This window comes from Ovis aries, chromosome 3 (genome assembly GCF_016772045.2).
Source record: "Ovis aries strain OAR_USU_Benz2616 breed Rambouillet chromosome 3, ARS-UI_Ramb_v3.0, whole genome shotgun sequence".
Classification (NCBI taxonomy): Eukaryota; Metazoa; Chordata; class Mammalia; order Artiodactyla; family Bovidae; genus Ovis; species Ovis aries.
The window spans coordinates 37,225,836-37,241,283 of NC_056056.1; the positions used below are offsets into that span (position 1 = coordinate 37,225,836).

General features: G+C 41.1%; 1 long non-coding RNA gene across 1 annotated transcript; it reads right to left on the reverse strand.

The window, feature by feature from the left end:
- Nucleotides 1-2,446: 2,446 nt before the first annotated feature.
- LOC121819024 (uncharacterized) lies at nt 2,447-13,946 on the reverse strand. Its single transcript, XR_006059146.2, has 4 exons — nt 13,840-13,946; nt 10,878-10,957; nt 10,704-10,765; nt 2,447-7,100 (listed from the first exon to the last, which is right to left on the reverse strand). It is a non-coding gene; the product is annotated as an uncharacterized LOC121819024 (long non-coding RNA).
- Between the last annotated feature and the right edge of the window lie 1,502 nt (nt 13,947-15,448).

Consider the following 15,448-nt stretch of genomic DNA (forward strand, 5'->3'; position numbering starts at 1 on the left):
AAAGAGAAAAGATTATTAAATTTTCTGTTTTATATTGATTCCTTTCTTATTGAAGTATAGTTGATTTACATTGTTTTAGGTATACAGCAAAGTGATTCAATTGTATATATGTCTATAAACACACATATTCTTTTTCAGATTCTTTTCCATTATAGGTTATTACAAAATACTGAATATAGTTCCTTGTGCTATATAGTATGTCTGGGTTGTTATCTAGGTTATGCATAGTAGATTGTATCTGTTAATCTCAAATTGCCAATTTATCTATCGCCCACTTTCCCCTTTTGTAACCATAAATTGGTTTTCTATAAGTCTATACCCTTTTTGCAAATAAGTTCATTTGTATCATTTTCTTAAAAGATACCGCATATAAGTGATGTCATATGATATTTGTCTGTCTCTTTCTAACTCACTGATAATCTCTAGTTGCATCCATGCTGCTGTAAATGGCATCATTTCATTCTTTTCTGTGGCTGAGTAACATTCCATTGTGTATATAGACCATATCTTCTTTGTCCGTTCATCTATTGATGGACATTTAGGTTGCTTCCATGTCTTGGCTATTGCAAAAAGTGCTGCTGTGAGCATTGGGAGGATGTATCTTTTCAAATTAGCATTTTTGTCTTTTCTGAATGTAGTCTAGGAGTAGATTGCTAGGTCGTATGGTAGTTCTAGTTTCGTTTTGTAAGGAACCTTCACACTATTCTCCATAGTGGCTGCACCCATTTCACAAGGATCAAAGGCCAAAGAAATGGCCAGAGGAGGGGAAATTACCATTTACAGGGTCCCCAGTTAATATGCAACAGGCTCCGTGTGAGTATGGCCTTATAACAATTACAAGAAGTAAACTGGATTTTTATCTTTTTAGAACTAAAGAGTTTTATCTGCAATTTTTTAAAGGAATGATCATTATAGAAATTTCACAAACTATGAAAAAAAGAAAAACATTACTCATAATTCTCACATCCAGAAACTACCTTCAATATTATAGTGGTTATTTCCCTCTGGTCTCTTTATCCATGTATGCCTAATTGGAACCACAGTAAGGGAAATCCTTTTTCACTCAATATTAAAATAGAAACATATCTCCCTTGTTACTTCATACTTTGCAAACACTAGGACAGAAATGCTTGCCTCTTACCTGCACATTTTATATGGTAGAGTGGGAACACATATGCCATTCCTGAAGGATGGGCACTTTGGGAAGAAATCATTCCAGCAAAGTGAAATCGAGAAAAGAAGCTGAGGGAGATTTTGTCTCTTTCTGGCCTCTTTTTTTTTTCAGTTTAAAAAAGTCAAGAAAGAACAATAAAATATTATTATTCGGACGTTAAAAAAAAATACCGAATAATCAGCTCAAGGAGTGAAAACAGTTGCCGCTGGGAAACGGGAATGAATGGGGACACTGTTGTTTTCCCAGCAAGGTTTGTCAACCTGATTCCCTCTCTAATCTTTGTGTTACTTTGATCTTTGTGTTTTCATCTGATGAAAATGAAACAACATGAGACATGATTTATTGACCTAACAGTAAATACAGTTTTGTCATAAACTTTGCAAACATTGCTTTTAATGGCTGTATATTATCCCATCCTGTGGATATACTACAATTTATCCATTTCCCTGTTATTGAATTCATCATTTGCTTTCAAATTATATTTAGATAGTGATGTTGTGATGAACAGCCCTGTGCATAAAGCTATTTCCTGTATTAGAGATTTTCTTTGTTGGGAAAATAAGAGAGCTCTTAGCATATAGGAGAGTGCTCATTTCCCCCTGCCTGAACCAGCTTTGATTCAATTCTTTTTAAAAAGTCTCAAGCTATGAGGGAAAAAGTTATTTTCCCCTTTTCGACAGTTAATAAAATGGAAGCCTAGTGACCTCCAGCCTGCCACAGCATGCACAGGGTTAAGAAGTGGTGGAGCTGGCTTCTAAGCCTGGTCTGTCTGACTGCCAAGTCCTCATCTATGCCACATCTGGCCTGGGAGAAAGAGCTAGTTGTCATGAGAGCTGGATCCTAGTCCAACCTTTTTCATTGACTAGCTAGTGCTCTTTTAGTCTCAATTTCCTTGTCTGTGAAACACAGGTGCCCCACCTACCCATCCACTTTCTCAGAGCTATCAGGACCAAATAAGAGAGTGAATAGGGAGACTCTGGAGATTCTAGAAAGCTCCACCTGATTGTAGACTTCAAAAAGATGTGGGCCCTGCATCCTTTCTCCTCCCAAATATAAATCTAGATCTCATGTTTATTTAGCATTTACATATGGCAGTTACTGGAGGTTAAGTGCTTTGTATGAATGATCTCATTGAAACCTCCTAATAGCCCAACAGGTTAGATATTATTGTTTCTCTTGTAGAGAGGAAAAGTTGAGGCTGTGTCCCACAGCCAGTAAATGTTGGCGATGAGATTGAATCCAGGAGAACTGACTCCAGAATTTGAGCTCATATAGTTTTAAAATGTAGGTTTTATTATTATTCTAGTATAATGAGGCCAACAGACTGGGAGACAATTGCTGATGAAGAGATAGTTTGTTACAGTTCTCAAGAGGGAGGGCCACTCCGTGCCATGCGGGACCACACAGGGAAGTGCCAGAGTTGGTCAAGATGCAGAAGGAGTGAGGGAAAATCCTGGCAAAGAGCCTTTATTGCTGTTTTCCTGGGAAGAAATGGGTGAGACAGGGTCAGCTGGCCACACAGGTCTAGGATGGACTCATCTGAATAATTTCATGGGGGTCACGGGTGTAGGGACTGTTCCAAGTTGCCTGGTACCTTGACCCTCAAGGGATTATGGTAGAGGATAGTGGTCAACCTGTGAGAGCTCCGTAAAGGAGGCAGTGGGCAGCTCTGGGCTCTGGAGAGGTAGGTTTTCATAGGAAAGGCACATTCATGGGGGAGTCATTTCCTGTCTCTGGGAAGGGCAGTCTCTCCAGGATATGGGCCCCACATGCTAGAGCATCAGGAATAGAGAAAATAGGAAAACATAGTTAATACACTTAAGCACTAAACAGGGTGCCTTGTGCAGTGTTCTTGCCATAGTTGGGGTGATTATCATCACCATCAGAAGCCATCGTCACAATAATAGTGATGTCCCATCATTTTCCTAACCCAAGGTCCGTGAGGACAGGGACCCAGCGCACAGTAGCTCTCAGGCGGGATTAGTTGAATGAGTCAATGAACGAATTGTCCCATGCCTGCTGAGCCTGGACCTGCATGCACCGCAGGGGACAGGTACTAAAAAAATATTATATTTTCATCATCAGGTAAGAAATAGGGCAAGGCAGAGAATACCAGGGGAAGAAACTCTCAGCAGCCTTATTATCCAGGATCTAGACCTATGTGCCTGTGGAGAGTTCTTCCTAGAGGAATCTAGATGACAGTTTGCAGATTTTGCCCAGTGAAGATCTCATGCATGCCACAGCAGCTCCTGCATGTCCTCGAAAACATATGCTGACTCCTCACCTGACTAGTAATCCAATTTTAATCCTCTCTGCAGAGACTAAATGTCTGCTTTATTCAAGCAGTCGCCTGGGAACATGCTCAGGGGGTTCTGGCTTTTTTTCATCCTTACATTTCTGCCCTCATCACCAGGTTCATCCCAAGCTTCTTTAGTCATTTATATTTATTCACACACTTAAGAGCGTTTATTATGAACAATGGTTTGGAGTGGTCTCATTTATCATTTACCGTTGTCTTCAAGGAGGATCTGTACAACAGAGTCCTGCTTAACACATTTCCTCCACTTGTGAGAACTGGGGATTCTGGAGTTGACAGGCGGAGAGCTACCTACAGTTATGGGGCAGCGCTCTGAGTCCTAAGAGAATATTCTGCTGCTGTATAGTACAAGCAACATGGATAGATTGGAGGAGCGTTTTCATGCTATGAGTGGAATTAGAAAGAGGACTCCTTGCCCTCAAGGAGTTGACAAAGGATACAAAGCAAAAGAAACAAGCAGACCCTTGGCGCTTAATATAGTTAGCATGAAGTGACACATATATTTTATGGGGATCGTTGACAAAGGAAATAAATATGCAAACAGCCAAACAATATAGCATACATGAGATTCTGAGCCCAAGCAGCTTGGCCTCCCATCCCATCTCTTCATGCCAGTGGGATGTCTGACCCTTCTCTCCATCTCCCATCCCTGTCCAGCCCACTGGACAGGCACTGACTATAGAAGGTATTTCTTCAAAGAAAAACCAAGGGCTGTGCAAAATTAGAAGGGCTAAGAAGTAGGAAAGCAAGATGAGGCTTCAACTCAGGGAAGAACAGAAAGACTCACCTCTTATCCAGAGGCTGTCATGTCCACTTCCTTTCCCAGCCCCCTTCCAAAAACATCTCTCCACATTTATTCAGGGATGCCTGTTGCCATGACTACTGGGAGACAGATGCTTTTTTAATATGTGAAGAGCTCTTCCAATTTGGAATCCGACCTGGAACAGGTGGCTATTTTTAGCCACATGCTAATACATGCTTTAGAAAAGTCAGCTCTTTGCCTTGTTCTTAAGCATCACCTTTCTCCACACTCATCAGAAAGCCCACACCTGCCCTGGGCAGCTTGTGTCATTCTGTCTTTGAGAGGGAGGGCCTGCCCTCACCGGAGCTGCTCTTAGAGTGTTGATTCCCCACTGATACTCAGAATGGTGGCCACCACCTTGCTCAGGCACATTTGACTCATTCTCCATTATGGGTCTGTATTTCCTGTGCCTGATTCTCTGCTATTATTTATAAAATGACAGTCTGAATTCCATGTCTGTCCCATGTATGTGTGAAGGCAGCCTGGTCTCATGATAAGAGTTGAAGACTTCCCCCACCCACCTGCAAGTTAGTTTGAGATTGAAGTCCTTCAATGATGTGGCCTCAGTTATGTTCCTAAACTTACTTCTCAAATCTCTCAACTCCAAGCTTGAAATCCCTAGGGCATTCTTCAGTTGTGCGGTGTTCTCCTACTGGAAATTCTCACATGGCTTTTAATCCCCATATGAAACTTGATATGCTCAAGAATTCCTCCCTGTGCCATCTCTCCTTCCCTCCTAGTTAAAGGAATACAAGCATTTCCTCATTCCTGTAGGTTCTCACATTTCACAAGCAAATGTATAAGAGCTTGAAGCATTGCACACACCTCCTGGTGCTGTGTTATTTGGGCATTTCTTAGCTTCTTTATGACCACTGAAAGGTTCATGAAACCAGAGAGGGAAGTTTTTCTCTATGTTTACATCTCTAGTGGCTGATTCAATGTTTTGCCCATAGCAGAGACTCAGGACGTATTTGTGGAATGAAATTGTTATAGAAAAGTCTTTAGACCATGTTTCTAGTATTACTTCTGCCACTGATCTTGAACGTAAAGCTTTCTAGGTCTCAGTTTCCATGCAACAAAAGAATGATAATGTATATTTCACTTCTCTCAAATCTTCATCATCAGAACCAAACTAGCTTAGTCTTGCAAATGGTATCTTCTCAGACTAAAAACATACATCCCCCAGAAATAACAAAACAGAGGAGTGAGGAAATACCATAGTAATACTGGAACTCTTTAAACACTAGAGCTATAAAAAGTGCCAGAGCAGTTCAAATAGACTACCCAAAAAGAAGAATAAGGAAAAGTAGGGGTGAGGTGGAGGACAAAGAGAAGGATGAGAGGGAAGGAGGAACAGGAAGGGGTATATAGGAGATCATAGTGTGGTCACAAGCCATACACAGTCCTCTGGGGGCAGAGGGTGGCAGAGTAGGAACAGCTACTGGTAGCAAAGACTGTGTGTGGTCTTGAGAGGCAGCACTCAGATCCACTTTCTTGTTTGCTGGTCAGGACTTTGGAGATGGGGGTTTCCCCGTTGATAAGAAAGGAAACCAGAAGGAGAAGGGCCCCTAGCCAAAGGAGAGAATCAGGCAGAGAGAAAGCCCAGAAATCTAAATGTTAGTGATAACCACAGATCATTTTGATTCAGAAATACTCTAGCCATTCTTTGAGAAACGCTGAGCCAGATAAGACAAAGTAAATTTAAGAAGCATGTTAGTTAACTACTGATGGAACCAAGAACCCAGAAGTTGGAACTGGCAGTAGAAATTAAAACATTGCATAAAGCCGAGAAGCAAAGCAAATTTAAGAGGAAAAGGAAAAAAAAAAAAAAGACCTGAAGGAGAAAAAGACCTTAAATGCAAGTTTTGGTAGAGCAAGACTGAAAGCAGGTACATAGGGAATGAATGGCATAAATAATGAGGAAGGATAAAGAGAAATTTTCCTGCAGGTTGATTTTCATTTTTTAAGGATGAAGATGAATAGATAAAGTTATTATTTATCAAGTATACTCCTGGATTCAAGGATGGCAATCACACAGGGAAAGGTTTTCATGGAACCCTGGACTAGCAGACATTGCTGAGACCTACAGGGAGAGAAATAGAGGAAATGTGAGACAGAATGGTCAATGAGATTCAAATGAATAAGTGATGCCATAAGGATAAGTAATGAACAAATTGGATGGCCTAGAGCCCAAGAGGTCAGCATGAACTCAGGGCAGTGATCTCAGGACCATGGATAGCTCTGTGCCTGCCCTGTGTCTGGAATAAGAGTGGCCTTTTAACCCATTGCTACCTTGCTTGGCTTCACTGCCTGGGTCTCATTTTGGATGTTAAAAAGATCTGCTCACCCAGTTAAGGTTTAAGACTTCAGATCTAGGGAATAGTTGCTATCTAGCTGGTGGCCATTGATAACTCCATTCAGAGATATAGGATGTAGAAAGAAACAGTACCTTGGAACCAAAGACTAGGTTTTACTTCCAGCATTACTGCTTGCTAGATGTGTGACTTTAGTGAAATCAAAGTTGGTAAAGCTCAGTTTTCTCTTCTGCAAAATAGGGTTCATAAGGTTTTCCTTACTTCCTATAAAGACCTATGTGCTCATCTGCTCAATTATGTCCAACTTTTTTCAGCCCCATAGATGGTAACCTCCCAAACTCTTCTGCCTGTGGAATTTTCCAGGCAAGAATACTGGAGTGGAGTGCCATTTCCTACTCCAGGGAATCTTCCTGACTCAGGGATTGAATCTGCGTCTCTTGCATTGGTGGGTGGATTCTTTACCTCTAGCACCACCTGGGAAGCCGTAAGGACCTACAGGAAAAAGCAAACAAGATTATGATGCAAAACACTCTTAAACTGTAAAACCCTAGTTAAATATGTATAGTTGTTGTGACTAGCTTCCTACAAAATGAATACAGAGGTTCCCTACGAAATCTACAGGGTCAGGAGACAGGGGTGTTAAGCTAAAGGTGTATTAGAGCCCGGCATCTCCAAAGGTAGAGATAAAGCTGTGAGAGGAATGTGGATTTTCAAAAGCTATGGGAGCTGGTAGGAAAAATGAATGAATGTGAAAGGAAGTAAAAGGGTGAAAGGGAAAGTAAAAAGACAGACATGCAAATATTCATGACTTTCTCAAAATGAGCAAAGTTGATTATTTTATATCAATTTACAAGTGATACCTGAAACAAGCTAAAATATCAAACCAGTGAAATAGATTTATTAGAAATTTAAACCCATTTCAACAATATCTCTTTCTGCAATATGTAAACACAAAAACATCTCTATAACAAAACTGAATCTTTTTTTATTATTTTAAAGCCTTTATTTTAACCTTATTACAAAAGTAATATACGTCATTATAGAAAAAAAAGAAGAAATAAACAAATCTAAATGATTATATAAAAATACTGTCAATCCTATCAAGCCAAAGACACTCTCGCATTCTTCAAACTCTTCTGTACATTTTGAAGGAACTAAATTCACTCACCTTTTTAAAAAAACATATATGGGCTCATCTTCATGCTGTTTCACAGTATGTCTTATTAAGTAACCATGTCAAGAATATATTGTCATATAGGTAACAATAAATAAATTTGAGTAACAATTTAAATGGCTACATATAATAATATTTATTGTGTAAATATTCATACTTATTTTACCATTCCTTTATTTTTGGATAGTCTATTCCCAACATTTCTTTATTATATACTGTGATATAAGGAGTTCATGTTGAAACCTGTGGGTTCCAGTGACAAGTTCTGCTCCCAGATTCCTTGAATGTTGACTGTGTATCTTTGGGAAAGTTAATCTCTTTAAGGCTCAGTTTCTTCATTTGTGGAATGAGTTTAATAATAGTATCTACACTAAAACCTCTTGTTAGAATTAAGTGAAATGATATATTTTAAACTCTTTGTACAATTCCTGGCACATACTAAGTACCTACTAATATGATGACAATTTTGTTCAAGCCCTTATAGCAGATCTCTGTGTTCATCCTCAAATAAACTTCCAGAAATAGAATTTTTATCAAAGGAAGGACATATCTATTTCAGGACAATGCCATATTTTAAATAGACAATAATTCAGTTGTCATGAAGAAAAGGGAGAGATATTAAAAAATAATATATGGATGTAAAGACTTTAGACTCATTGCTATTAAACCAAGAGTGAACATATTCTACAAGCAGTGATTCTGTATCTTAGAAAATGCTTACAGAAATAATTGCATGAATACATATGTACAAGTACATTCATTGCAGTATTATTTATGATAGCAAAAAAAACTGAAAGCAACCTGATTATCTCATTTTTAGGAGATTGATTAGATTAGATTATGGTATGTCCATACAGTTGAATATTATGCAGCCATTAAAAAGGACATGGTAAAGCTACATATCTAACTTTTTATTGAGTTCCTAATATAATCTTATAGGGGAATGTAGAGTGACAAAGGGGAGGCATAGCCTGGTCATAATCTATGTGATAATTTTTAGGGATGCAGAATTTAAGGCTCATTAGTTACATGCACTACCAATGGAACAAAGATAGATAATAATAATCAAAATATTTGAATACTTTAAGTGGTACAGTAGGTTCATTATCCTAGTGATCTGGCATAAACTTACTAAAAGTGAGAAATAGGTCATAAAAAGGACAGGATAATCATAAAAAATAAAAGTTATTATGAAACAAAAGCCATCTCTTTTCTAATCAATAGAAGTCTGGGACTTAAAGCAGAAAAGATGCTTGAGAAGTTAGCTTATCCATCACTGCCTTTCAGTAAAGTATGTTCATTCCTTTATTAAAATGGAAAAGCAGAGATGCACAGAGCCAAGTGATTGACCCAAAGTCACATGGCTCATCTCTCTCCTGATCAAAATGGTATTCTCAAAATCTTGGAAACTTGGCAAGATCAAATAGAGCATATGCAAATTCCTACTGGAACAGGAAGAAAGTAGAACTATAAAAGGGATCATTAAGGGGAGAGGAGACTTGCTCCCTTTTCAAGATGCCACGAAGAAGTAGGACATGTTAAAAATAAATTTTAAAAATGCTCAAAGGGAGGCACCAGGCCAAGGACTTTAAATAACAGAATAGCTCTTCTCTTACTCAGGAATGATCAATGCAGAGCGAGTTTCCCCTGTAAAGGTGAAGAAAGAGAAACAAAAATAGCAAAAATCAAAGGATAAATGAGGAAAGTTTCCATAAACATGGCCATGGAGATGAGTGACTATAGAGAAGGTTAGGCAAGAAAAAGGACAAAGAGAAAGATGGAAAGTGACACACCAGAAGGAGAGGTCCAGAATGTAGCCTGCCTCCCAAGAGCCCCTCAAGGATCATCCCTGAGAGTGGTCACAACAGACATCAGTGCTCAGGCAATCAGTGACCATCAGGCTGGTGAGAGGGCCATGCCCCAGAGTTCTGTAACCTCACTGCTAGGGACCACACAATTTCCCACAAATGTAGTGAAATATGGAAAAATGGTAAGATGACCAACAGGTGCAGCCAAGTGGCGTTAATGTACAGCTGGTGGGAGGGAAATCAATGGTTCAAGGAAGGAACACTGGTGAAAACCTGAGATGAATGCAGAATCTCAGCAGCCTTCCTATCCTTAGAGTTTCCAAGTCTCTACTCTAACTTAGCTGGCTTCTCCCCACTTCTCTGCCTGAGAGGGCCATCAGCAGCACTGTGCCTATCTTCAGTACATGGATTTTTCTCATTGTGCAAAGAGAAACAATGGACACCTTTCAAGTTAAAACCTATAAAGAAGAATATTTTGGAAAAGGAAACCCAAACCTCACTCCCCCAATACTCACAAATGCAGTAATCATCAGCATAGGTAACTAAGGATTAGTTTAACGAGCATGCACGATCTTAGTATCCACAGCTCTCCATCATGCCATACCTTCCAGAAGTGCAATCAGGATTGGTCAGCCGGAATGTTATTTTGCGAATCTATTGTTCTACACTGTGCCTTGAGCCTAGCCTCAAAGGGATCACACAGGCCATCCTCCAAGGAGCCTCTAGTCCTCAAATTAACTCTTGCATGAGAGACAAACTTCTCATCCTCATCTAAAGCTCACAGCCCCTGTGTGAACCAAATGCTCTCTGGTTCAGGTCCAGAATTACCTAAGTTCTTCATTGCACAAATAGATAACTCCTTCCACATCCCCAAGTGCTTGAAGGGACCCCGTTCTCAGGGAATAGTTACTAAATTTTTTAAAAGTTTAGCACCCCTGCTCCTATATAAGCTAGTATTACAATGAATTTTTAAAAGAAAGGGGGAAAAAAAAAGAAAATCAGCTATGGCCTAAACAAGTAGGAAGTTCACATTTCATGTACTGGAGACATAGGGTCGGGGAAGCAGTTGCTCAATCCTTCCACTGGGAACACTTGGGCACCTTCTTCCCTTACCTTCAACTTGGCTTCCGGGCTTTCATCTTCTTGCTTGTTGCCTACAGCCATGAGGTTGTAGCCTTGCATCCATGTTTAAGGAAAGAAGAGGGGGAAAAAAAGGATGAAGGGCTTTCTGCTTACAAGTCTTTGTGCTTTCATTCAGGAAGCTAAAGACTTTTCCAGTGGACTCACCTACATTTCATTGACCAGACTGCATTATACATCACCCTCAGTAGTAAGGCAACTGGGAAATGGAGAACTGTGTCTTTACACTGGGAAAACAACAAGAGAAGGTAATTTAAAATGAATACTCATAAGCTACTGAATGATATCTGTCATAATTACTTCTTTGGCTCTTCAGAACCCAAGAGTTCCTATTCTTTTGCATATCCTCACACACACCCCCCACCCCGCAACCCACCCATCACTAAGGAAGAAAACCCAAAGTTTTGTCCAGTTCAAAGTCTAGGATTTCTGGTTACTGTGCAGGGTTCCCTATCGGCCTGTGTGTGCCTCTCAGGACTACAGTCTGCTAAATTGAAAAGACAGTTCATCTGCCTGCCTATACCTGATGTTCAGAGGTAAGGAAGAAAACAATAACCACAATAAAAACCCCAGCACAACTCACAAAAAGGGAAAGTACCAAATGCACATTGCACCATAGAATATGTCAAATCCTACTGAACAGGAACAGGGAAAACTTCCTGGCCTGGCAGTAAAGTAAAACCCATCTGGCAGGTCCTAGATCTGCTTTCTGGGAGGAAATTCCTTTTCCATTGTTCCCAATTGTAATATCCCCACAAAAACTCTCTGTGGCAAAGACTATTTCCATTCTAACGATAAGAAAGCTGAGACAGAATAATTTGACCATGGTCATATAGAACCAGAATCCAAGCTCAGACAATCAGATTGCAGGGTCCCTGGCTCTTCACCATCAACGTTTTTGTAACGTAACAGGAGTTCTCCCCTAAGGGTCCAGGAAGAATTCTGCAGACTGGTTCTACAACAGTGTGAAATATACTTAGCACTACTGAACGGGACACTTAAAAATGGTCAAGTGATACATTTCATATTTGTATTTTATTGCTATTTTTGAAAGCTACATAGAAGGTGACAGGAAATTTTTAAAAATAGGACCAAACAATGTTATGCTAGGAATGTCTTATCAGTAATAATTGTGCTGGCTGGTATTTTAGTTACAAAAGCATTTTTATACTCTTTCTGTTTGATCCTTACAACCATGTTGATTGATGGATATAGGAGACTTTTAGTATTCTCATTTTATGCATATGCCAAATGAGACCAGAATGAACGTCTGTCCAAGGAGGCAAAAGCTGGAATTAAACATAGGTCTTGTGATTCCACAGCAAGTGTTCCTCTCATGATACTATGCTCCTGGTTAGTGAGGAAAGGGGGGAAAGTGCAATGGTGGGCTTAGGAACTGACATTCATAGGCACCCATGCTGTGCCAGGCACGAGGCGCTATGGTACCCAAGCATCATTATCCCTTTAAGCCTCAACAATGTTAGTTCAGGCCTCCTAGTATCCTGATTTACAGTTATGGGATTGAGACTCAGAGAAGTTATATAACTTTCTCAAGGTCACCTGGCTAGTGATGGAAGCACTGTATTCAAGATAATATGATGCTTAGGGGCAGAAGGCAGCCACAGGGAGAGGATGTAGGTAGGAGGTGATTCAGCAGCACCTATTTTTGTGCCTCTAATTCCCCTCTGGTCAAGAAGGAATTTGAAGACAGATGGTTAAATGAGTGTGGGAAGAGGAGGTAAAGGGGTAAGCCACAGGTGCAAAGAACAAGCCTTTTCCAAAGGTAAGTGGAAAAAGGAACAAAAGGCTTACAATCTTGGAGATGTAGACAGGAAAGCAAAATTGCAAAACCCGGTAATTACGGTGTCAAGAGAACTGGCCAGAGGAGGAAAGACTGCTTTAGGAAAAAACAGAGAAAAAGGTGAAAGGATTTTTTTTTTTTTGCATGTGCTGTATTTATTAGAAAGTGAGAGACAATGTTTGTGGAAATATGTAGGTTGGGTGGGGAGAATTATAAATACATCTGACATTAGCTAATTTTTAAACAATTTTAAACGCTGAGGGATCCAATGAGACAATGCATGGGAAATGCTTAAATTATAAAGTGTTATACGAAAGTAGAGTGGTACTTATTTTTATATGAGTGTATTTGCAATACAACTGGAAAGTCGAAGAAAAGCCAGGCCAAGGGTCTGCGTTGATGCTCCGCCAGGCTCTGCCAGGCTCCCACTGTGCTTGTCTTGCCTGGGAGGTTCCTCTTTATCTGGCTGAATTACTGCTCTGCTTCACCTCTGGTGCTGAGTGCTGATGCGGTCCAGCTGTTCAACAGCTGGCCCTCATTTACCCCAGGTGGTGGTATCTGAGGAATTAGTTGAGCTATGTCTCCACTATGTGTTGTTTGGGTTTTGCAAAATCCCATCGTGATCCTGAAAAACCAGAGTCATCTCACAGGACTCCCCCAAATTGGCTGGAAGAAACAAGCATTGTGTGTTGGAGAAGTGGGTTCTAGGAATGAAGGGGGTGCAGGGAGAAGTCCTGGGGAGAGAAGTCCTGGGAAGGAGGAGGCAGTGTACATTTTAGGGAAGGCACATTCTCCTTCCCTGAGGGTTTGCAAAGGATGCCATTGGCGTTGGGGCCATAGCTCTCTCACTGACCTTATTGATTTAAGGTGGGACTGATCATACTCCCCTTTTCCCTTTTCTCATCTAACTCTGCGTCCCTCTTCTATCTTCCTGCCTCACTTTTCTTCTTTGCTTTTCATTATCACGCTTTCTTAGTCTTTGCTCCTCTCCTTTTCTTCTCTTGCTCTTTTCTTCTAGCCAATGAACATTTCCAGAGTAGATTACGTGGGGCTGAGAGGGAGGCTAGACGGGAGTTTTTTCAAAAGATGAACTATTCTTAAACCATATGCCACATGCAGACAGCCTCTCCTACCACCTGGAGAGTCAGGCTGTGTGAGCAGAGTCCAGGGTAACAGAAAGGGTTTTGCAGGAGCCATCACTTCCTTCAAATAAAACCCATCAGTCTCCCTCCAAGAGAGCCTTCTGAGAGCCCCGCACTGGGAGAGACTGTCCTGCAGCAAGGGTGTGTGTTTTCTGCCCCATCTTACCTAACATGCTAAGAACTGCTTGCTCCTGGATATGGGATCTGTTCTGCTGGTGAAGAGGCTGATCGTTCCGAAGACGGACGGTTTAAAGGAGTGATTCTCAATGTTTTGTTTCCAAGAGCCTCTGCCCAAACATTTGCTTTTAAAAGATTTGGTCTCCAGGCAATTAAATGACTTTTTTAAATGATCCATTAAGATGACTTTGTTTCTCCATGTTCTAATTAATCATAGATGAATGTGTTTGCCAGGCAGGCTTCTGAGGAGTACAGCACTCAGCGTCCCCACAAGAGCAGGTACAATGCAGCCCTGTGAGGCTCCAGTTGACATTTCAATTGACCTTTGAGGTCTGATGACTGATAATGTGCTTCTCCCTCTTGGCTTCCCGAAACGTTTGAACACCGTTGGAGACCCAAAACACCCAGTCTTCCCTCCTGGGGAACAGTGCTTTGAGGTGCAGAAGATGATGGTTAAGGTGACAAATAAGGGGTGGGCACACTCAGGACCAAGAAACCTGGCATTTGGACACTTAGGAAAGAATAGCTGCCCCAGGAATAGGGAGGGAGGAGTCCTGCCTGCGAGAGAAGAAAGGAGCTCTGGATGGGGATGGATCCAGCGCTGATGGAGTTTGAAGTTCATGTCACCTGGGGGATCCTCTCAGAAATAAAGGCTATACAATCACAAATGCAGCAGTAGCTACTGGACCTTAAAGGGTCCTGCAGGTTTAGGTTTGCCGGCTTCCCAGAAAAATCTGCTCTGGCCAGTGGACAGCTTCCTCATGGGGTTCAGCTGCTCAGGTGACCCTGGGAGCAAATGATATGTAATTCCTCTGAGGGGGTCCCTGAATAGTGGCGAAGTTCAGAAACTTTTCTAAAACAGCTCTCATGCTATCCTTTGGCCTCGGAGGCTGTCGTGAGGCAGGAGGAGTTGCTGTGGATAGAATGCCCTTGGATTCATGTTGTAGTTGTTCAGTTGTGTCCAACTCTGCAACCCCATGGGCTGCGGAGTTTGGAAGCGTGATTTTGGAGACCAGGAAAATCAAAGTCTGTCACTACTTCCATTGTTGCCGCACCATTTGCCATGAAGTGATGGGACTGGATGCCATGATCTTTGTTTTTCAAATGTTGAGTTTTAAGCCAGATTTTTCACTCTCCTCTTTCACCTTCATCAGGAGGCTCCTTAGTTCCTCTTCACTTTCTGCCTTTAGCTGGTATGGTCTGCGTATCTGGGGTTGTTGATATTTCTCCCGGCAATCTTGATTCCAGCTTGCGCTTCTTCCAGCCCAGCGTTTCTCATGAAGTGCTCTGCATAGAAGTTAAATAAGCAGGGTGATAATATACAGCTGTCATTGTTGTTCACTCAGTCATGTCCAACTCTTTGTGACCCCATGGACTGCAACACACCAGGCTTCCCTATCCTTCACTATCTCTCAGAATTTGCTCAAACTCATATCTACTGAGTCAGTGATGCCATCCAACTATCTCATTCTCTGTTACCCCCTTCTCCTCCTGTCCTCAGTCAGGGTCAACCAGGATCAGGGTCTTTTCCAATGAGTTGGCTCTTTCCATCAGGTGACCACAATATTGGAACTTCAGCTTCTGCATCAGTCCTTCCA